This window comes from Coturnix japonica, chromosome 1, assembly GCF_054131305.1.
Source record: "Coturnix japonica strain WE chromosome 1, WE-NBRP24, whole genome shotgun sequence".
Taxonomy (NCBI): domain Eukaryota; kingdom Metazoa; phylum Chordata; class Aves; order Galliformes; family Phasianidae; genus Coturnix; species Coturnix japonica.
Genome location: NC_140663.1, coordinates 78,119,309 through 78,143,754, shown reverse-complemented (window position 1 = coordinate 78,143,754; position 24,446 = coordinate 78,119,309). Strand labels below are relative to the sequence as shown.

The following is a 24,446-nucleotide window of genomic DNA, read 5'->3' as shown; positions in this document are numbered from 1 at the left end:
ATAAAGTTTCTAAAGAGGACAGGTTTGTCAGCCTTAATGAGATCATTATTATTCATATTAAGGGTGGTTGAAAATACATTAATGCCAAAATGCTTCAAGAGAACCAGAAAGAGACAAAGCACTACTTGCAGTTAGACTGGTAGTTTGGGACCCGTTTGTCACACAAAAGAAAACGTTTTCCAGCTGTACAGAATTCCACTGTAAAAGATATATAAGGTATCCCAACTGCATTTCCTGACAAAGAACAACCTAATGAACTAAAATAACAGAAGCTTTGAGGTTTTCTCCCAGCCCTTGAAAAGGGAATAGTACAGAAGGGCTCATACATAAAAGATTTTAATGCCTTATATCTTCTTATAGTATTGAATGGTAAAGATAACCATGTCATATTTATAATTCTTACGGAATTTGGGCTGGAGAGATTAAGTAAACAGACTAGGTTTGCTCTTAGAATCACAAACAGGTTGGAAAAGACTTAGAATCATAGAATTACCCAGGCTGGAAAAGACCTTGAAGATCATCAAGCCTAAACCATAGTACCCTAACTCTAAGATTTCTAAGGTCATTTAGTTCAACCATCAACCCACCACCACCATATGCCCACTAACCATGTCTCTCAGTGCCAAACCTACAGGTTTCTTGAACTGCATCAGGGACAGCGGACTCCACCACCTCCCTAGGCAGCTTATTTCCTAATATCCAACCTGAACCTCTCCTGCTGCAACTTAAGGCTACAACCTCTTGTCCTATTGCTGCTATCTAGGAGAACTTCCAGGGAGTTGCAGAGAGCAGTAAAGTTCCCCTAAGCCTTATCTTTTCCATACTAAATGACCCCAGCTCTCTCATCTGCTCCTAATAATGCTTGTGCTCCAGACCCCTCACCAGCTTCACCACCCTTCTCCGGATACACTCGAGTGCCTCAATGCCTTTCTTGGAACACGGGACCCAAAACTGAACACAGTACTTGAGGTGTACTCTTTTCAGCAACAGTCTATAAATTCATCTAAGGGATGCCTTAAATCACTGCAGAAAACGTTTAAAACCTGAAGGCATAAAAAGGCATTTACATAACTAAAATGAAAGATATGTATTAAGCTCCTCAAAAAATCTAGAGAGTTAATGAGGAAATGGGACTAGGATTCCTAGGAACTTCAAAAGAAGGAAAACGATGGCAATGGGTCTGGAAGGAACAACCAGGAGATGCTTTTTAGATAGAGTAAGCAGAAACAGCAGATCCCAGTGAGGAACACAGCCATGCTCCTCACTGCCTGCCACCTCCATCTCAGCCTCCAGCCAAAGGCTCGAGGCCATGAAGTGACAGCCGTCACCAGCCTGGGGAGGAGAACAGCTGCCGCTCCAGACACCTCATTTTCACTCCTCTAGATCTCACCTCGCTGCCCCTCAACCAACCCGGGCTCTGCCTAAGCCTCTCCCGGCGTGGGCTTTAACGCCGAACCGAAAGCACTGCCGTTCTCTCCGCCCCCCGCGATGGCTGTTTCTCATTCCTTGTCCGACAGTGCCTCCTGCAGGCCGGCCGCCCCTCCTGCCTAAAATGTTACCCTTCGTCTCTGCCAGACAGATAAGAGGCAGAGAAACCCAACCTAGAAAACCCGCTGTTGGGCTCTTTCACCCTCTGATTTTATTCTCGTGAGGGCTGCAAGGCAGGTCATTCTGTAAACCATAGAGCTCTACAACGATCTTGCACACTGATGCTGTTCAAGAGATGATACATGATGCCACTTGTACATTATGCCCAAGCATTTTAGTGATCACAAGGGTTCCGATATGAAAACTGTCTTAACATCTCTGGAATGCATTCAGGGAATGCGTTTGGAGCTCAGAAATTAAAATAAACTAGGAGAAGAAAAAAAGGGGGTTAATTCACTTAAAACTCAGTGCTCTGTTCAATTCATGGTGAGACATCTGCTTCCCCTTTCTCCTCAGAAAAGGCTAAGCTCAGACAATTAAATTTTTGATGTTTTAGTGTCCAAACAGTTACAGTATAATTCCCTTTGAATAGCCTAAGATGGTCTAGGGCCTAGGACCATTACTAGATGCAGAAGAGCCAAACTTGATCTGCAGGGAGATCTTCATAAAGAGATCTCCTTCCAAGAGAGGTGCCCAACTACCAGCCCTATGTATAGTGTGCATAGTAATGTGCAGTTCTAAGTAGGACTTGTCTTTTTGTTTTGGCTGTTGTTAACCTTTGAAAAACAGAATCACAGAATTATCAAGGTTGGAAAAGACCTAGAAGATCATCTAGTCCAACCATCACCAATACTTCCCAGCTAAATCATATCCCTCAACACAACATCCAAACATTCCTTGAACAATCCCATGGTCAGTGACTCCACCACCTCTCTGGGCAGTGCATTCCAGTGCCTGACTACCCTTTCCGAGAACGTTTACCAGAACTAAGATTCTGCACCAGGAAATTCATAACAGAGGCTTCTGAACTTCACCACCACTTTTCATTGTATTAAAAGAGCTCATTTGTTTCAACTTAAAGGCACTGCAAAATATTAGGAGACAGGTAAAGGTTTTTGTTAATAAATAAATAAATATAACCATCTCAGCTGGCCTTCAAGCACTCTGGAGTTCAACAGGAATTTTGACAGTTATAAAGCAAAGAACTCGCAATAATAGCAAAGTCAATTTTGAGTTCATTTTCAAGACAGTACTACAACCATGACTTAGAGTTATCTGGCTACACACAGGTTCACGGATCCGTGTATCGCTGTTCAATATGCTCAATAAACCACATTTTATAGAATACTGCCTTTGTTAATTTTTTATGGTGATTGCGAGAAACCAGTAGTACTAATGTGACTGCAGACATAAAACTGGTATAGTGGCATGAGTTCTGAAAAGAGTGTAAGTATACGATTTAATTGCACATCTTCCACAGGTTATGTACTACCACCTACGTGTGTATTAAAAAGACATAATAAAAATGCTGCTGAAGAGGAGTTGTTTTGCATGGGCAATAGCCCTTTCTTATAGCAGTCTTACTTTGATTGATATCACAACAACAGATCCATTGCTGTGGGTGCTTTTACTAACAGGTATATATACAAAATACAATCAGCTGTAATTATGTACAGTAAATGGCCTCTTCAACCTGCTATAATGATTACATTCACCCACCATAATAAATAATCACAACAGACACCCAGAGCTTGATCCTGGCTCATAAGCCAACCATGCAAAGCAGGCTCATCACTGGCTTCAGCAGCTGGCTGAAGATCTTCCCAGTATAAATTGAGTGCTCTAGAAGTGATGGAAATTCAAAACTGATGCCTGCCTCCCACCATCTCACACATATGAGAAGACAGTCAGGGGGACACAGTATGCCAAGAACCCTATGTACCGCTCTTGCAATACACTCTTTAGCCTGAGTAACAACAGCTCCTGGTACTCAGCATGGAGTGACTACTTCAACTCCATTTGCTGTGTGAAGGCTTCTGAACTCATGTCTCATGGAAGCAAGTAGTAACTATGAGCTTAGCACAATTTTTCAAGTAGTTTTTTTTTTCCCCAGTACACATCACCCCAACAGCCCTGCTTTTGAGAAAGCACCCCTTGGCTCAGGCTGACAAGGTTGTTCGTCTCATCAATAGTTATGACCCCCTCATTGGAAACAACCTTCTGCTCAAGCTCTTTTGCCAGTATTTACACCGTAGGACGATAACAGAACACTCAGAGTGCATCACCTGAAAATCATAGAATCATTAAGGTTGGAAAAGACCACTAAGATCATCTAGTCCAATCACAAACCCACCCCCACTGTGCCCACTAACCATGTCCCTCAGTGTCATGTCTACACAGGTCTTGAACACCTCCAGGAATTATGAGACCACCACCTCCCTGGCAGCCCACTCCAGTAGCTCACCACTCTTCAGAAAAATCTTTCTTAATATCCAACCTGAACCTCCCACACTAATAAAATACATTAGTGTATACTTTGCAGTGAGGGCATTTTCCCCTATCTTGAGCACTTCTCTTTCTTCCAGCACAAGTGGTTAGGTTTTGTTGTGTTGGTTTTTCTTTCCTGTTATTTTGTTGGTATATTTCTTTTCGGGTTTTTGTTGTTGTTGTTGTCCTTTGCATTGCTATATGAGTGCCAAGTGTTGAATTCCAGCACAGGACTTTTCGCACACGGCTTGAAAGCACGAAATCACTGCATGTCCTTCCACTTCACAGAAAGGCTCGGCAGAGAAAGCCCGCAGTCTGCCAGCCGAGTTAGGGCTGGGAACGCTCCTCCTCTGAGCAGACCGTGCTCTGTCTTCCGTGCTCTTCTGCTGCCATCTGCAGGGCCTGGCTCGGCTGCGACTCTGCCTGCTTTTGCTCTTTCTTGCCCGCACCCAGAGGACTCAGCCCAGTGTCAAGCCTTGCTTTGACAGGAGGTATGTGCAGAAACATGCCAACAGTCACGGTATGTGCTCCTTACCTGCCTTGGAAACAGGGACGATTTTGACCTGATACACAAGTGAGTTGTTACGGAATTTGTCTGGGTTTTTGACGTTGTTTTTTTTTTGTTTATTTTAGAAGAAAAAAGAGAGAGAGAGAGAGCACTAGCACAAAACACAGATCTAAATCCTTGTAATATGTTCAGTTCTATGTGGCACTGCGTCAGAAGGTAAAGGCTTTGTTAGCCCCTCATCTCACAGCCATGCAGAAAGCAAGATGTGGGGCAAAGAACACAGCATGGACTGCACTGAAACATAGCCCGGCAGGTTCACTGCATCTGCAAATTATACTTAGGAAAGGTTGGATCATTTTATTTACATTAGTAATGTTTTCAGCTCCGCAAGCTACAATAAAGGTTAGAATACAACAATAATCAAATTTCTTGCTTCGCTGCACAAGCAGATCACCCTCACAGTCAAAGGAAGTGTTTCTCTCACACACAGCCCTCCACGTTTTATATATACATGCATTACATTTTAAGATGTTCATTTTGTTTCTCTACCTTTCCCTGAAGCATCAACGACTGCAGAAATCAGAATACCAGATGGGAACGAACAAAAGGGTCTGAGGTAGCAGACAAAATGCACACGCAACAAATCGTAGTTCAGTTAAAGGACTTCAAAGTTAATAGTTTCTTGTTACAGAATAAATTGGAAATTGAGTTTATGCCTGTGAAAAGCAGATATGATAGAAAACACTGCTTGTTCAGGCAAGGGTCTCCTTTCCTATCTTATATCCCGCCTTCTTATTTTCCTCACACAGATCCTTTCCCTAGCCCTAAACTGATAGGTGTTATCATGCACATACACCATCAGAGCTGACTCCATCCTGCCTCCTGAGCACCCATCTGCAACAAAAGGCAGTGAGAACACATTGTCTGTTTACCACAAAGCAGATGCAGTGAGCCCTCCATCAAGAAGCCCAGACAGGGAGGCTGTTTTCCCTGTTTGCTAGTTACCATCACTTTTTATATATCACTTGAATACTTATTTGAAACAAAAGCTATTGCTTTCTCCACACATTAAGACAACCTGCTTCTTCCCAGGCAATATCCTAAGCTCTAAGCACCAGATGGGAATTTGTGCATGTGTATTTGTGTGTGGCTGGAATAAAGAAAAAGCAGTTTCACCCAAACCAGCTTTTGCCAACCATGCTCTTCAGGGATTTCTGAGACATCACCATTTCCCAGTCTCATTACAAGCACAACTACCTGCAGATGTTGATGTTAAAGTGGTTTCTAAGGTACTAAGCAGGCAAAACTCATCCTTTTTCAGCACTCAGCCTGCCATAACTTAAAGAGTGGGGATAAGAGTCCTTTAACCTGAAGAGAAAATAAAGTCTTGTATCCCAAAACAATGAGAAATAACAAGTGACCATTATGCTTTTTCACATTCTCTACTACCTCTAAGAATTCTCACATCCTCCAAGCCTGCGTTAACAAGGAGTGGGTTCATTTTAATACAGACCAAGAAAAAACAAAAAACCTTACTAATAATCATCATCAATTGGCCTTGTGAGAGGCCTTGAAGAGTGATACTTGAGAGGCACATTTTAGAAGAACCAATGTTACTGAATGCGTTTTATGTACTTCTGAAAACCCGACTGTGTCCTAACCAAACTTGCAATGATCTTACAGGCATTTGTTGTTGAGCACAGTCACATCTGAGAAACCACTACAAGCAGGAAACCTGGAGTTCCATTCATGCTCAAGGCTAAGTCACCACAACATGCACAGAAGGTGAGTTAAGCTGTGCTTTGTTTCCCAAGTTTTTCCTCTATCCTGGGGTAAGGAAGGCTCTCCCAAGCCACCAAGCTTCTGAAATAATGGAGGGCTCTGGTTGGGAAAAAGAAGAGCACAGTCTGCGGAAGCTGTTATTCCCAATTACTTCAGACTACTCTGGCCCAGCTACAGGGATAACTCAGATACTCATGAAGTAGCTGCTTAGCTACTTAAAATCAGGACTAGTTTCAACTTTCCTTAATATGCCAGACTACCATTTGTGTTGATCAGGGTCACAAACAGTTGAGTCACTGCTGAAGCAGAACCAGAAGCCTCAGAGGGAAAAACCTGTGAGTAAGGGACATGATGGGCAGGCATGAAAGGCACACTTTACACCCATATGGTTTTATGTCTTGCTCACATTTGAGTCAGCACCAATCAGCAACATCTTAGTGCAAAGAATATTTTACACTTAGTGAGCACCAGTAATAACTTTTCTCCAGTGATCTCAAGATAGATAAGAACCTCACAGGTCGTGGGCAAGTGCAGATGAGGATGCATTCACACACATACCACACATACCCCCCCAGAAACCAAAAGTAAGACAAAGCACCACTTGTTCCACCTTGCCCATTTGGTACTTATTCTACTCAAGATTAAAACTGATGATCATAGATAAATACATAAGCTTATTGCTAGCACTCTCATTGCTTGCCATTATTAAGTCTGTCTGTACTTCAGGGAACTGCATTTCATAGATGAGGGTTTGTTTCAGATCCTGCTTTAAGCCAAGTGAGATACGTCTGCACTACAGCTGAGAACCAAGTTGTAGGAGAGCATCTCAGATGCACAATGGGGCCAAAATCTCTGCAAAGCTTTACAAATTACAGAAATAAACAAATATTTATAAAGCTACTATAATCTAATATTTACTTTGTCCTTGTATGAAAAAAAAAAAAAATGTACTTCCCCTGACAGTCCTTTTTCTTGCTAATTTGAAAAACCTCAATTAAAACAAACCACTAGAGGCCAGACTTGGTTCTCTTGGTATCCTTGCATTGCCTGAGAGACAAAAAATCCTTCCCTGTTAGAGACAGCATTTATTTACCCATACATTATGTAATACAGAGGCAGCTCTGCATATTACAAGGTATCACTAATGCTCACCTGGATTAGGTGACTGAGAACCCAGCTGAGCTACAAGGGAAACCTTTGGTGACCCTCACTGCTGTCCATCCCACCCCATGCCATAACCTGCCCTCTTCCACTTCCTACAGCCCAGCAAACTCCACAGGCACCCTGTCCACTCGCTGTCCTTAGCAGAAGTCCCCAGAGAGCCCTGACAGGTCCTGCAGGTAAAATGTTCCTTCTCAGCCCAAGTGGAAAGGGACAGGTCTTAATCACATCAAACACTGAGAAATATTTGGCAGGACCAAATTGTTACTGTCTTCCCTATTCCTTTTGGGGATACACTGTAGCACAGCATCTTGTTTGGATATTTAGAGGACTGCCAGCTCTATGTTACCAGTCCCAGAGCACCTACTGTAAAGCATGAGAGCAATAAGTCTTGTCAGATACACAGAAACCAGCCTTATTTGGGTGAGCCTGTGACCCCACCACACTGACCTCACCAGCCAGTGCTATGGATAGGTGGTAGATATGAGACCACAGACAACATGTCAGAGCCAAGAGTCACTGCAATGGGGGAAGGGGAAATCATATCTGCTGGCACAAGAGGACAGGGGCCCACACAGTGATCAGTCATGGAAACAGCTTTCATCAGCATGAAAATACACAGCTTAGACCCAGTTGCAGCAATCTGTCCATTTGCCTGTTCAAGCAGAGTACATCAGGAATGCACTGTGATAAGTCTGTCCTGTCCTCATTCTTCCCCCAGGACCTACTGTCTGTCTTTGCTACAGGACTAATTCCAGCTTTTGAACAGATCCCAAGTGAGCAAAAAAAACAAACTGGAAAAGTCCTTGGCTGGTGCCTAACCTCAGGGAGAAAAACAGCTATGTCTATAGGCTTGGTCCAGGAAGCAAATGGCAACTGTACGAAGGGCCACTGCCCTAGGCTTGTATTTATTTATTTATTTTTAACAAAATGAAGTTCTTTAGACCTCTTGTTTCCCTTTTATTGCATGCAGATGATAAAGAGGGGGGAGATGTTGCATATTGGGTAGGTGGTGCCTGTGTGCACCTGGGGTGGAGTCAGGGAGGTCACAAGGGTCTGCCAGGGGTGGTGACCTGTACCACTATATAGGGTTTGTTATATATATATAAAACAACTTAGTCCCACTACCTAACTATGTGGAGAATTCTGTGCTTTGATTTGATTAATAACATAATTTGTTTTTATGGAGTATCTTCCAGCAGTCAGCTCTTGACTTTTTAATCAGCTCTGCTGATTAAAAAACCCACCTGAGAGTATTCCACAATATTTGGGATAGCCCTTCTGCTTTTTCCCTATCTATTCTCAACATAGCTTTTATAGTACTGATCTAGTACTTGATGTAGTGGCTAGCAGACCTGCCTGTGGCATGGGGGTTGGAACTTGATGATCCTTGAGGTCCTTTCCAACCCAAACCATTCTATGACTGAGATGACTGAGAACACAGAGTACGCCTTGCTGTCACATTTAGAGATTTTACTTGCTAGTATTAATTTCATAGAAAAATGAGAGTGAAAGGGTGATGTAATAGCATAGAAGAGAATTAATCATCTGCTTACTTTTTCTGTCACAGTCAAGGTAAATTTTGTCCTGTATCATCACAAGATGTAGACCCTATTCACCTTTTAAAGATGTGTTCCATTCACTTGTCTTCCAGCACCTGTTCACTATGGCTCCAGTTCAGAGAAAAACAGGCCCCAGAAAGACTGTCTCTACCATCATGGCCCAAAATGACTTGTCACTAATAACAGGTTCTGCTCTTCACCCAAAGAACTAGACAAAAACTTCTAAGATTATATAATTAAGGAACTTATTCTCTCTGCCAGGAGAAATGAGAAAGATTTAAGAAAAAGTAACCTTCTAACAGTCTCACCTTTCCCCTAACTCCAACAAACCTAAGGAACTGTAGTCCTCAGTCATTTTCACATTTTCCTTCTTTATCCACGAACCCCCTTCCAACACACTCAAGAAAATAAGTAACTACTTAACAGCTTGGCAGTGAGTTCTGCTCCAGTGAGCTCTTTAGATATTGGGTAGTTCAATGTGCATGCAACCCAACAACTTTAATGTTGCAGGCAGTCTCCTGCTTAACATTCCAGTGGAAAAACACAGAACAGAACACTATTTTCTCTTTCTTTTTATCAGCACGCCTGCAAGAATCAGCATGGAAAAGCAGTCTTTAGAAACAAATTGTCTAGCAAATCATATACAGAGTAGGTATACGTATGTATTTCCCTTTAATCATATATAAAGAATAAGTCTCTTCCTTTTATGGATAGAAGCCGAAGGGAAAAATGTACCATAGAAAAGCAGAGCATTTGCATTCATCATCTGCAGTACTAACTTCAGTCAGTCTGATTTCGCTGAGTCTGCTGTAAAGGCAGGGAGCTTTCCCAGGAAACTGCTCTTGAATCTTCATTATTACTTAGAAAGAATCTAGTAACATGTCAAGGATTTTCAGCTTGATACAGAAACAGCTAAATTACTAAGTTCAGTGCAGTGTAGATGTCCAAGCATTTGTCTCTGCAGAGAAGCATGACTACATACATTTCTATACATACAAATGCTTGTAAGCATGAATGTAAGTTTACCCAAGTGTGTAGCTGTACATATTTTGTCATACTTCAGAATGCTGTATCATCTGTTTCTCAGTCTGAAACAGATGAAAAAAGTATGGTTTTTTGGCTTTTTATGTTTCTTGCCAAGTTTGCTATTTTACCTGAACATACAGATCTTCAAAGAGGAGCTCTCCTAAATGGATTCTGCTTTTTATTCTTGGCAGGCTATTTCATATGGAGGTTAATAAGCTATTAGTGCCATTGATTAAAGCTCTACTACCTAGGCTTTATTTACTCGAGCTTCAGGGGAATTTCTGCAAAATTCTTTAAGTCAATCTAGTCTGTGTAACAGGATCCCACTTCAACTAATACTAGATTGTATCTCTACCCATGTTTCCATTCTTCCAGAATACCAGTAGAATGCATTTAAATTGATTTTCTTTTCTATAGCCTAACCTATTAAACTAAACAGCTGAATTCAGAATTAAACGTGCAGCTTCCTTCTCTGCTGCCCAGAAGCCACAAGTCTGAGAGTTGTTCTTTCTCAAGTACCCCATGAAAAGCAACGTTACAGCTTCCATTTTTTCTTGTTCCCACATCTGTACCTTGTGTGGTTATCTCTTAGCAACTATAGGATCTCACATTCTCCAGCTCTTTACAAAATGAGCTTGGCTTCCTGCCTTGCAGTCCCCACTCATCCTCTTTACAAACTGCTGCTTTCCTTTCTCTTGAGTCTCTGCAAACCCACTGTCCCCTAGTGCTGCTTCCCTCTCCTTACAAGCACAGCCTGCTTGCTATGAAAGAGGCAATTTCCTCCTCTCATTTAGACTCAAACCCGAAGCACGGCTGAAAACTGTGGCGAAGTGAAGTCTAGTCAGAAAGTGAAAAGAATAAAACTTTATTAAGACGCCTCATGTCTACTATAAAATGGAAATATCCCAGAGCACCCAGACAAATGAAACAGCAGGGTTTTTTTGTTTGTTTGTTCTGGAATTTGTGAGTTTTGAGGGCTTCCATGCAGTAAGATGCAGAGGGGAAGCAAGTATTTTTCCAATACTTTAATACAAGGCAAGCTAAATAAAGTGGCCACATGATGCCAGCATTGTCTGGGAATCAAGAGAAGGCTCTTTAGTCTAAACTGAAGTATTAGCAGATTGCTTTTCTCCTATTCTTGTCAGATTTCTATAATACCCACACATCCACCCTCTCATTCTAATTCTGCTTCATCCTTCTCATCCAGCCTTTTTGTAGCTCACATAGTTCACCCCACAAAGAGCATGAAGTCCTCCTTTTACCTTTTCAAGTGCTACAGAATCTCACTGAGTCTATGCTTAACAGATCATCATCTTACTAAGTCTTGCAGTTCTTACCCATACTAAAGTTAGTTCCTGCTTTCTTCTTTACATAAAAGCAGAAAGCACAGACTGATTCTCTTTACACACAAGGAATTCCAACAGCATTGTCACTTCACCACTTATATTTGATTTTAGGGTAGTTCTGAATTCACATTCAGTTTATTACTACAGGCTATTGCAAATTTTGATCAGGATCACAAGGAGGGGTAAGAAGATAAACAGTCTTTCCCAGAATATTTCCCCAAACCCAGTAGTTTTGAAACAAGAAATCTCCATGAAAAACATCAGAGACACCAACATCCATGAGGTGTTCTATCATCCGTGGTATGTGCACACTATTCTTCAGTCTTGGGAAATGATTAAAAAAAAAAAAGAAAGCATTGACAGAAGAGCATCAGGAAAACCTCCAGCCATGCTCAAAACATTTAGAAAAGCCAAGTGGAAAGCATGATCTGCAGACCTTTGACTCCAGCAGACGTAACAGCACGTGGTTTTTCAGGAAACAGCTATCTCTGTGTAACAAACTGCCCACTGGCTGAATCACCACAGTCTCGACAGCTTCAAGGAGAGATAAATCTTCCAGTATCAACTCAATTCCTCCGGTCAGGGGGGAGATTGAGAAGATTTGTGAACACAGCACCCCATCTTTTTTTCTTAAATGTCAAAAAGATGCTTCAGATACAAAATGATTGCTCCCGTCTTTAAGTACTGGGTAACACTTAAGAAAGTTCTTACAAAGGCATTTTGTGCTCTATGCCCACACTTGTATGTACATGATTTCCAGGTGAAAGGGTTCCATCACATTTTTGTATGAGTGTATTCAAGACACTCGCAGACTGACAGATGAGCTACACCGTGTTATTAAAGTAAAGCCTCCCTTCAGGGTCTGAGCTGTCACTCAGCTCCATACAGCTGTGTTTGCCTCTCTGCCCTCACCCCTCCAGCGGGTCCTGCTTCATCTGCCTTCATTCTTTGCCGTGACGTACTGAAACAGATCAGAAGTACCACACCACACTAGCTCTTACAAGAAAGAAGCACTGGTAAGTCAGTAATCAAAGAATAGTGGTACTTCAAGATACTACTCTATGGAGGACAAATATACCACACCCACATCTGACAAAGTACACACTACATTACACAAGAATCTATATTCCTCTCTGAACGTTCTTCAGCAAAGTTAGATGGAACCTCCATGCAGGGGATAGTAGCAATATACAACGGGTGATCCGAAAGTAACTCCTCCTATTTTATTATGCTGGCCGTGATGGATGTTTGTAGTAGATTCACAACAGTATTCCCTTACATTCTGAAGCAACTTTGTCTTTTAACCAGAGGGAGGATGGACTTTCTCAGCAAGGCTGGATGATCCTGCTCCAGATAAAAAGGCTAAAGAAGGTTTATAATTCAGGTGTCTGTCAGGAGTACTACAATCATTTGAAGTCTATTGTCTAAGACAATAAAGACCGTAAAGGATGTTGAGAAGTTGCACATACTAAAGAAAGAGGTTTTGCATCAGGACTGAGAGCATATAATACAAGTGCCAACATGCTTGTTATCTGTGTAACAAAGAGCAGAAAGCATATCTTAATTTGAATGTCTTGGAAAAGTCGTATGCTCTTTAAGGAAAAAAAAAAAAAAAAAAAAAAAAGAAAAAAAAATTTGATTAACAGTGACAACAATCCTGTTCTTTGTAGGAATTCAAGTTCAATTACGCTTCATATGAAACTTTACTTTTGCTAAAACACTCAGAAATGCATGTACGTAGCACAGGAAATTTCAGGTAACTTTTGTTCACCACATTAACTAACCCCAACAGTTGAAGCAGATATCTCTCAAATTCCGCTTTTCTATTAATTCACCAATCTATTCCTTCAGAAAGGAAATAGATGTAGAATCCTTGTTTTCCCCTGGATACCAGATAAAAGTCCTCAAGCTGAAGAAATGCAGATCTTAAGCACTAAGGGATTCACTCTTACTTCAAAAGGAGGTTAAAAAAATTTGCAACAGACTTCTCATCTATGCCACTTAATAAATTATTTCAAGCATTTATATCTTGGCTACACTATGGCTCTCAACAGCACTGAAATTGAACTGATTTGTTTTTCTAACAATTATTCTGGTCCAGATAGCTGCACGTTTTAAGGCTGTGGTAAGTACGTATCATCTATTATAAACAAGCATTTGTGAAATGCACATGTTTTCATACAGCTATGTGGCAGATGGCTATTGCTTGTAATTTGTGACAACAATAGCACTGGAAGAGAGTAGTGTCCCTCACCATATCATCTGACCATTTCAGTTTCCTGTCAAAGATAAATGATAAAAATATCATCTGCCAAAGCTGATCTGCAGAGTCTGCAGAAACTACTTTTCTTTCACAAGGGACTTGACAAACCTGTACCAATAAGACCAGAGCTACATGGATATGCCTGCCTGGATTCCTGTGTGAGTTCAGATCAATATTCATTTAGCTCGCAGGCTACCAGGAACTGGGACAACAATTTGTTTGCACATCACTTAGCACAGTGAGGTCTCAGATCCATACTGCCAAGCAGCAGCACCACCACCATCTGCAAAGCAGCTACAGGCTAGACTGAGCTGCCATGAAGCTGGCAACCACTCTGTGTGAGAGCCAGGAGCTGGGCCCCGTCCCTCACATCCAGCCCAACTTCAGGGGTTGAGGCTTACAAAAGCTTTAGAGAAGGGAATTTGGAAACACAATATTGCTCACAGAAGCTTTTTGCTGTTTTAAAACCTTGACTCATGGGGAGTTTCCTGTGCATCTAGAGAGGGCAGTAAAGCCACATGAGCATAAGATCATAACAACCCTTAATGTATACACAACAGAAATTCCTAGGTGACTTTCAGTACATCAGGTTATTACAGACTACTCTTTACAAGGATACTAGGAACAGCATCACACATACTTGCCTCACTCTTCTCTCCCATCAGGGTACCTGCTTATGGGCACTCCTGAGAAAGTACAGGGCCCAACAAGCTAGTACGACTCTTTAGAAGTGCTCACCCTGGCATTAAATGAGATACTTGCATGGAAAGAAGAGTTGCCAGTCCTGACCTTCAGCTGAGCCAATATGCACATGGACAGGGAAATTTTTAAGCAGATATAAATTACACAAGTCTCAAGGCTTAAGAGACTGGTCTCTTCCAGATGCATCCAGGTCACAACTCAGCAGCACAGGTTGCACTCCCACCATGAGCCAGGTAACACAGCCATACATACAGCATGCCTCCTGCTCAGACTAGAGCTACCTGTCCTGACAAGATCACGTGCCACAGAGAAGTGAGGTTTTTTCACTCCAGGACTGCAGTCAAATAATATTATAACCATGGTTGAGTGAGCACAGATTGATTTGTATTCTTAGGCCCCTCAGCACCTTCAATTAGCATCAAAGAATTTTTTTCTATGGCGCACACTAACATCTGTTCAGAGATGAATACACTGACAACATTCAAGACAATTAAAGACAGCGCTGATGAATGTGCCAGGAATCAGTCCTTAGGACTGGTAGTAAACCCAACAAATGTAAATTCATGACATAGAATCATAGAATCACAGAATTGTTCAGGTTGGAAAAGACCTTAAAGATCATCAAGTCCAACCACAACCTAACGATGCTATCCTAATTCTAACAACCCTCCTATTTATTTCCAGGGAGACTACAACTGATACAAAGATCACAATAGCACTATTTAATAAAGCAAATTCTCATCTACAAAACACTGTTTCTCAACATGTGTAATACCATTAGCTATGGATTTTCAGAGACGAACAAGAGCCTGCATGCTGCGCTTGTAAAGGTGCAGAGGTGATCTCCTGCTGCCACTGCTGAGATGCACCACCCACTGCCTCAGTGTGCCCACATGCACTGTTTGCAACATTCAGCAAGCATTGATGAGTGTCAGTGAGTGCCATTTATTCTACATGGTGGAATTCAATTACACTTTTGCTTCATATGCACTCCCACGTCAGACACCATTTTTTCAGGCAGCCCCCTGCTGCCATCTGTCACGTGGCAATGAGACATAAGAGAATATTGGGAAGGTTCAACCTCTATTGCCACGCCACCAACAACCACCTTTAATACTGTGGGCCAACATGATGAAATAGGAAGCATTACTTTCAGAGCCGACTTTATATCTTCACCATGTGCTCATACACCCCCTTCTCCCCATCCCCACTAGCCAGGCAGCTGTCAAGCCAGAGTGATGGAGACAACTAAGGCCATTTTCCATAGTCAGTGTCAGTTGAGTAAGCCCAGGCAATATACCAGTGGTAACACATCAAGCTGGATTTTACATGGGCAGAAAGCATTTTTTGTTTCCAGAAACGGTCTTGTCACTACTTACAAGTACCACAGAGACCATGAAGCCAAGACAGCCTCAAGGATACATACGGCTTATGCCTCACTGGGATTGAAAGCCATCCAACTTCACATGTGCAGACCTACACCATGGCATTGCCACACTGATGCCATAGCAGTGCTTCCGCTGCCAGCACTGACTCATGCAAAGTCAGACAAGACATCTCTGCATGCCTGGCCCCATCATGCCTCTAACTCTGCAGGCCTGGTCCTGCATTGGTTGTAGGACACACAGCAATTTGTGAACTGTGATCTAGCTCTGAACGATGCAGCCATGATAAACCTACATTTTGCTGTCACAAGAGCCTGCAAGCCATCACTACATTCACTTTTAAAGTGTTAATTGATGCCAATTGGAACAACAAAATCACAATACCAGCAGTTCCAGCACCACAAGAAAGTTCCCCACACCAAGCAGCTGCAAGCAGGCAGCTGCATGGCCCACTGCCAGGGCATTTGTAGAGAGGCCTGCTTTAGGCAGAGAGCATAACAGGAAGCAGAAATGCTGTCTGTGTCAGGAAAAGGGAAAAATATATTGGTCAAAAACGGATTTTTTTTCTCCTCTTTATATCATAGTGGGAACCAAGCCACATACTTCCCATACAATCTTGCACAACAACCACCCATGCTTAAGGAACCAGACAAAGTTCTGAACAGACTGTAGATCTATTCCACTCGCATAAAAGTAAACTTCCTCTAACTCAGAGCATATGGTAACTTCCATGCACAAAGCTAAGAAACATTAAATGATTTTGAGTTGGCTTTGCAAGGAAAAAAGTGGCCCTACACTAAACACTGGATTTCCCAGTGGAGCAGTTACATTATCATTTGGAACTGTTGCTCTGTTTGAGATCTCTTTAGCTCAGGACCAGTCACCATGCTGGTGAGCCCAGAACATATCCCACCAGTGAGTGGAGCTCTTTCTGCAGCTTTAGAACTGCAGATCTGTATGGTTTTTGAAACAGAAGTATAAGTCATTTATTGTGTGTGTCAAATACTTTACCCCTCTCCTTCCAATGAGCTGCTCTGAGGAATATGTCTTCATTACCAAAGACATTAATTCTTTTTTTTAATGGATCAAATTTTAAAAAGCTGTTCAAGAAGAGCAACACATTCCTGGTTTGTTTGTTTGTTTGTTTTATTTATTGGTGCAAGCTGTTTGATAGCAGTCAGCAAAAATGAAGGCTTGTGATGGTCCAAATGCTACACAGCGACCATGTTTAGTATCTGCGTAAGGATGAACTCTGGTAAGCTTTTCTACTCCTTGAAACCAAGGCGAAACAGACAAGATGCCTATGCATGCAACCCCAACTGGGGAAAAAGATGTTTAAAATCTTAGTATCACGTCAGAGATGATCTCCACAAGGCTCTTTCATTCACATGCTAAATGCAAGACTAGCTAAGACACCAAGGGCCCATATTGAATCCCTGTCATCTTTAGAAGCATGGTAGTTTATGTCTGTACAAGCAGAAGAGGGAACTCCAAGAACCTGCCTAAGCCAAGCCCTTCCACATCTGTCCCTTCTTCCTCCTAACCATACTCTCAGTTTTGTGGAAAGATCCCCCTCCCTAGAAAAGCATGGGGCAGAAGTACCTCATAAGCAATCATTCACACTTCACATTAGTTCTGTGAAAGTGGCCATATTGTACACCCCAAGAACTGAGAACACCAGTTTCCTAAAGCCAAGTTACAGCATGCAAAGCACATGCACAAACACAGCATGGCAAGGCCTTGTAAAGAATCCCACTCATGGGAGAAAAAAAAAGAAGAAAAAAAAAAAAAGAGAGCAATCACTGCAGAGCTGCCGTAGATTAAAATGCTACAGATCACAACAGATCAGTCCGTGAACAAGTTTTTACTTTGCTGCAAACTTCTTCCATAGTTACACTTCTGTATACAAATGCCTTTTAAATGATAAGGTATGTTTTAAATGTTAAGGCATTATTTAAACAGTGTGTGTGAATTTAAAAAGTACACTTCTGAGGAAAAAGAAAACAACCCACATTTGTGCTTCAATTTCCATAATAATTCAAGGAAAAACAACATCAGAGGACAATATCTATACATCATCTTAGGTCAGAGGAGAGTTAAACAACATGAGTACATCATAGCATGTTTAACAAAAAATGAAAGGAGAGCACCTGAATTCCGTATTACAAGTAGAGAAAAGATGGCTTCTATCTTTTCTTTAGAAAGGAGTTCAAATGCTTTTTCCCCATCTGGAGAGCTGGTAAAAATTATGACTTTATTGTCTGGCCGCGGTAGACAGTGGCACAAATCAGGCAGACCTCCTCTCTGCTCTGGTTATGGATGACCCACTTGCCTCTTGCATCCTCTTTCATCTGGCCTATGCTGATGTTTTATCATCTAATTTCTGCTAACAACAGATTTTCAGCTCCTTTTGAAGATAAACTAAAACAGAGCAGAAACATGAGATAAAGAAAGGCATCCCTGGGCAAATAAAACATTCTTGAGTCACATTCTTTTTTGGTGGCAGACTTCAAAATATATCTAAATATCAGTATGTCCAAGAAGCTTTCATCAGTCACCTTCAGAGCACCAGACTTCCCTAACATTGTGACAAGGAGACACAGGCAAATTCACAAACTGAAGGAGAATACACAGTGGAGAAATAAGGTCTTAGGTTTGGCTTCCTTGACCAGCTAAAGAAACAGGCTGGGAGCAGGGCTTAATAAAACATTCTTTTTTCACCTGAAATGGAAAAACACCCTGCCTAAATAACTTAGGAGAGTCCATCCTTTATGGCTGTTAGACCACGTTGCCTATGGGTATTGAGGTGACTAATCAGAGTACATAGGGATGTAAAAATGCTGCTGTTGATGAACGTAGAAATGCACCTCATTTGGGAGACCATTTGTCTGGGAAGTTTTAAACAATGCTACAAGGCAAGAGGGGAAGGAAAAGGAGTTGAACTTGTTTTTAAGAACACACATATTTAGAGTTACATTCACTTTTCTTTTTAATCTATTACTGAATATCAGAGGAAGATTCTAATCCTGGGGACATCAGAAAGTATGCTCAGCCTGCTCAGACTGCTCTGAAGCTTCAACCAGTAGATGATTCACATGCGCATTAAAAGAAATCCTAAGCTCTACCACAGGTACCCCTTGTCATCCACCTCTGCTGGATTCAGAATAAATAAAGTGGAGGTGGAAAAGAAGCATGGGGGGGAAAATCATGCCCTTTACCAAGGCATATTCAAGGGGCAAGGCAGGCTGACTGGGTCACCAGCACCATGCTCTGGGGCAAGCAGCCCCACAGGCCCCTGCAGAGCTCACTCTGTGAGGTCCCCTCCTGAGTGTACCCCACACACAGCAGCACCCTCAGCCTCTCACACACACTTCATCAGGCACCCATAGCTCCCAGCCACCCATTACTTAGATAATTAGATATTATTATACATAATTAATACGTTCCCTTGAAAAACACATGCACACACACAAGCTTTCTCCTGCAACCCCATGCAGGTCAATAGATGGCCAGCCTGGGCTGTTGTATCTCTCAGAACTTTGCCATCCAACAGGCTGTTCCTGGCAGGGCAGAGCAGGCAGCAGTTACGGGAAGTTGTTCTGGCAGAGCATTACTTAACTCCTTGCTACTCATGTCCTAGCTGGCTTCCACTCCTTCCATAACCTGCACCTCAGCAACACTGAAAGGAAAAGCACCTCTGAAAGGAAGAAAAAGACAGAAAAACCCCAGAAAGCAGCAAATATAAAGGCTTTGTGAACCTGAAGGTCTGTACATGGGGAACGTGGCAAAGCAAACACAATGAAAAAGGCTCTTTCCCTTTGTTGATAGCTGGGGAGATACAAAGGTTCAGAGAGTGGAAGAAACACTTGAATCACAGTCAGTCAGAATCAGTACTATTTCTCAAATATCAATACAAATTCCCACTCCCCCTAACCCTCCATTTAACTCTTTCCTTCTGCTCAAGGAACCCAACTTTAACCAAACCAAAGCTAGTACCATGATATCAGTCACAACTCAGAAATACTTGTTCTGAGGTTTTTGGCTCAGGTACCAATTTCCTCCATGACTTTGGGCAAGTCATCTAATCTGCTGCATTTTAGCTCCTAATCCTTAAGGTGAAGATGATGCCTCACAGGCAGGTGATGAGGTTATTAGTGAAGACAAACCACCACGAGGATGGGAGGAATAGGGGTGATCAGGGACATTAGGAGATCTGCCTCCCTACGGATCCTACCTGAGATCAGAAGTCTCATAAAACAGCCACTATCTAATTAGCAGCAATTTCTAACGATATTTCGGCCTCTCATACTGAAACTGTATTTATTATTAAAATAAGGCTAAGTCCAAACCCATTCACTGTGGGCTCACTCTTGCACAAAACAAAAGTTTAAGCTACCAGAGGGTGAACAGGACTTGTTCCAACAATTTTGTCTTCACCTTCCTGACTCCATGCTCACCTTCTGTTATTGTCCTCCCTTCTTGTTCCCTCTCCTGGGGAACACAAGCACCTGTAATGCCTTATGAAGGGTGGATAATATATATATTAAGGTCTGAAAGCTAGTAGGGAAGCAGACTCTCTCCAAATCACTCTCAGGTCATCTCATTCTAACTGTACAGCACTGTTTCAAAATAAAAACAGACAAGTGGCCACATCCGTGACACTCCTGGGGTTTCATGGAAGGGTTCCCAACCTGCCCAGCACAGTGTTTCCTAGTCGATCCAGCACAGCAACATCTCTGCAGCCCTCACCTCAACCTGCAGCTCAGTTACAGACTATACTGCTTCAAAGGGAGAGGCAAGAAGCATTCACAGGGATGCAGTTGATTCCTGACCCAATGAGAGAGATGCCCTTCAGCCACCCAACCCCAACACTACACTCAAGACCCTCTGTTTTTTAAAAAATGACATGCATTCTTTTTGGCTGAAAATGTTTTCTGATCTGATCCAGATTGTGAGCATGCCCTACTAATTTGTAGTTGCTGAGTTCTTTTTGCCTGTAAATACCACATGGTAACACAGTGGGCATGTATGTAATCAGCAAGGATGATTTACTAAAAGTTATGATAGATTAAGTCAAAGACTGGGAATAGCTCAATAAATAGTTGTTAATTAACAGCTCCATTCACTGGCAGGTTTTTAGCCTTTACCCTCTTGAGCTGGAAACCTTACAATCACAATTACTTTTATTAGTTTTAGAAAGCATCCCAACTTGTGCCATTCATTAAAAACAACAACAAACCTGAGGAAAAAGACAGTGAAGAAATTCCAACCCTGCAGTGTGCAAACAGCTTTTCTGCAGTGCTGACACAGCACCGCATTTGGGAACAAAATCTGCTGCAAGTTACGGAACCACAACTAATTTAGCATCATTACTTCAATGATTATGTTGAATGAGGCAAAAAAAGATTACAGCAAAGCTACAGAAGACAAATATTTAAAGTAGAAGGGATTACTGAAGCATAAAAAAGCATTTTGGAGCTTGAAATCCCAGCCTTCACTTGACTTCATCTCTGATCAGCAGGATGAAAACCCACAGTAGCATTTTTTGTTGTCACTCTGGGAGCTTAGTAACAAACAAGGCTAACACTAGTGTAATTTTGAAAGCTGTTACCACAAAGTTGAGCACAGCATGTGACTGTCAATTCTTTTCTCCCTACCATGTCCCTCAAGAGAGCTGCCACCACTGTGTTATTTATATTTTTATTTTCAGCGCCATGAACAACACAGTTGTTTGTTTTTATTTTCCTGTCCTCTTGAACAAGACACCTTAAATTCACAGGTGAAACTTTTGGGAACAAACAGGTTTTTTTATTGCTGTTCTTCTGAATATATTGTCAGGGGACACAAGGCCAAAGGAGCTGAGCACTCACTCTCTGGTAAGGAGTTTCCTCTAACAAACCCAGACCATGGCTCACTTTTCAGAATCCTCCAGCAGCACAGCACTACCTTACTTTGGAGGCCAGAATGTTGTGTGCCTCTTTTTAGCTTCTTATTTTCAAAGAGTCAAGGGAAGAAATTTAAACAATAACCCACAGAGTTTGGCTTGTCACGTTCCTACAGCATTAGTCAGAGAGGATGGGAGGAGTGCGAGAACAGAAACCACAGCAGTGTAAGAGGTGTTGCAACAACACACGTTCTCATTTCAATGCCTCAGGCTTGCCTCAGCTCCTCAAGGGCTCCTGCCTGCACCAGGACAGCTGTTTCATGAGTATCGGTCAGTCGGGAACGATGCAAACAACTTCCATCCTGGTCTCCATGAAAGTGGAAACAGAGGGAGGACAGAAATTGAGAAGCCTCCAGAAGAACAAAGCCAGCTCACTCATGCTGGCATCAGGAGCCCACCATAGGATGAACACCATTTCCAACACTGGCATGGGGCACCAGTGCACCTCAAACAAAAGCATCATGTACTGCCAGACAGCAGTGCACATGCATATCCAGAACTTGTTTTCAGTGCCTTGTTACTGCCAAAAAGGGCTTTAACAGGAATGCAGTTGTTGATAGCCTTCCTCCTCCCCTCAACCCATTAGCCCACCTATGTGCGTCACTGCCGCACACAGCCAGGGCTCTCTGCACTGCTACCTCTGGTCCCAGGTTGGGAAATCTGCATGTTTCCTTCTCCTGCCCCCATCTCCAGATCACAGACAGGTGAAACAAGCCAAGTATGTGTCAGCAATAAACAGAGGTGATTAGGAGAAGCATGCCACAAGCAAGTGCAGAGTAACCCTTCAAAGACATGGGAACACCTCAGCAATTTAAACAAAGTGCTAAACACAGTGGTAATTTCTTCAGAAACAGACAACGCAAGCAAAATAAACAGTTCTGCTACTTTCTGTTGTGTTTATGCCTTGGTTTGGATTTTAGACTGAGATCATATTCATAGGATAATGTACAAAGCCTCAGGCAAGAAAACAGCAGCAGGAGAGCTTACACTGGGAAGGGAAAGAGAGTACCTGGGAGAGGGGAAGGAGCACAAACCTCTGTAAGATCAAGCACCAAAAGTTGCTTTCTTAAACTGTCACAAATCCTACATACTGAGGCTGCATTTACTGGGTGAAAGGGTAGATGGAAACCAAATCAATCACCTTCTGTTCACAAAAGAGGCACAGAATTTCCTCATAGCTGTAAGCTAAGTGACTTTCAGTAAACAAATTTATCTCCTACAGGTAGTCAGTTCCAAGACCTGAGAGACACACTTGGAGGTTGGTGGGTCTAGCAAACTTGCAAGTCAAAGGGATTTGGGGGAATCAGCCCCATTCATGCAGGATGAACACCGCAACATGCTGCCTGGAACCACAACTATAGAGATGCACTGCCTTCATGGAACAGAATTATTTGAGTAGCAAGGGGTTTTTAAAGGTCATCCGGTCCAACTCCCTGCAATAAACAGGGACACCTACACCTAGATCATGTTGCTCAGAGTCCCATCTAGCCTGACCTTGGAGGTCTCCAGGAACAAGGCATCCACCACATCTCTGAGCTTATCCATTCCTTAGGATCACATCGCACATTAAATTGTTTTTAAAAGCATCCTCTTTTCCACAAAGGAAAAAAAAAAATCCCAGACTCCAAACACATCTCAAAACAGGACTTCTTGTCAGGAAATAAAATCGTAATTGCCTAGCAATAGCAGTTATCTCTGTTCATAGCTACTGCCAGCTTAGCAGGAATAGGCAAACAGTAGATGTACCTCAAATTAATTAGCAAATATTTCTTCTAGAAGCTACATTGATATAAATTTGCTTACTACTTCATGGATGTCTTAGAGAAAACAAGGACATTAAAGAAATTGTAGTTAAGTTAGCACAAACAATCTACAAAGACACAGGAAAAATTAAACATAACCTCATTGAATTATCACGTGCATCAATAAACAAAGGAACAGCACAAAAGAAGGCGCATTTGTTTCCCGGAGAATGCTTAAAGAAACTAGGAAAAACCTCCTGATACCTTTCGGTGTTGTTTTATGTCACTTCCTGCCTTTACACCCAAGGAGACATCAGGCCTTCCTGGCTCTCTTCTGCTCCTTGAGACAAAAGAGTGAAAATAAGGCACCTCCTTTCCAGGTCTTTACATAGGAAGGGCTTCAGAGCCCAGATGAGTCTCATTCAAAGTTGATTTTCCCATCCCTGCTGCCTCCTTCTCTTGATGAAGTACAGCTGGCCCACTTAGCACCCACTGTCCCACTTCTAAAGAAGCAGCAAAGTTTCCTAGAGACTTATTAGCAAATAGACATAAGAGTGCAGTAAGAGGAAAGAGACCCCAGAAATGCTTAGCCTCACTTGTCTTTCAAGATAAAGCTGTTTTCTCTAAAATCAGAGGCTGCTCCTTGGATCTTAGCAGGAGGTGAGTCAGCCACCTCAAGCTGTATCCTGTTTTTCTGGGATCAACAATTCTAGGTCCATTGACTACAACAGAAGCAAAATCCAGCTCTAAGGAAGTAGATAACATGTTTCTTGATAATACACATTTATAACCCAAATAACACAAGCCTTCTAGTCCATGATTAACTACTACTCTTGTCTTCTCCCATAACTGCGGCTTTGAATTAATGGTTGGAGTTATCAGTGTGGCTTGGGGAAGTCTGCGAGCAGCAATTAGCCATGGACACGTGCTCTCCCAAACGCACACTTATTGAGCTGACAGGGATTAACATTGTGATGATAAATACTGAAACAGTCATCTGTGACGAAGTAGTTTTTATATCTTTCTTAAGAAATAAACAGGGCTTCCAGGCACTGAGTGTCATATCAGATATAGAAAACAAAGGTACTCGTGACTAAAGCTCATGTCCAC

General features: G+C 42.1%; 1 protein-coding gene across 2 annotated transcripts in view; it reads right to left on the bottom strand.

Annotated features, from left to right (window-relative positions):
* Positions 1 to 24,096, bottom strand: part of ZPLD1 (zona pellucida like domain containing 1) — a 104,448-nt gene extending 80,352 nt beyond the window's left edge. For both annotated transcript variants that reach the window (XM_032447911.2, XM_015877536.3), the window contains exon 1: positions 23,601 to 24,096. The gene's annotated coding sequence lies outside the window, so the exon portion shown is untranslated. The remainder of the gene's footprint in view (positions 1 to 23,600) is intronic.
* Positions 24,097 to 24,446: the final 350 nt, after the last annotated feature.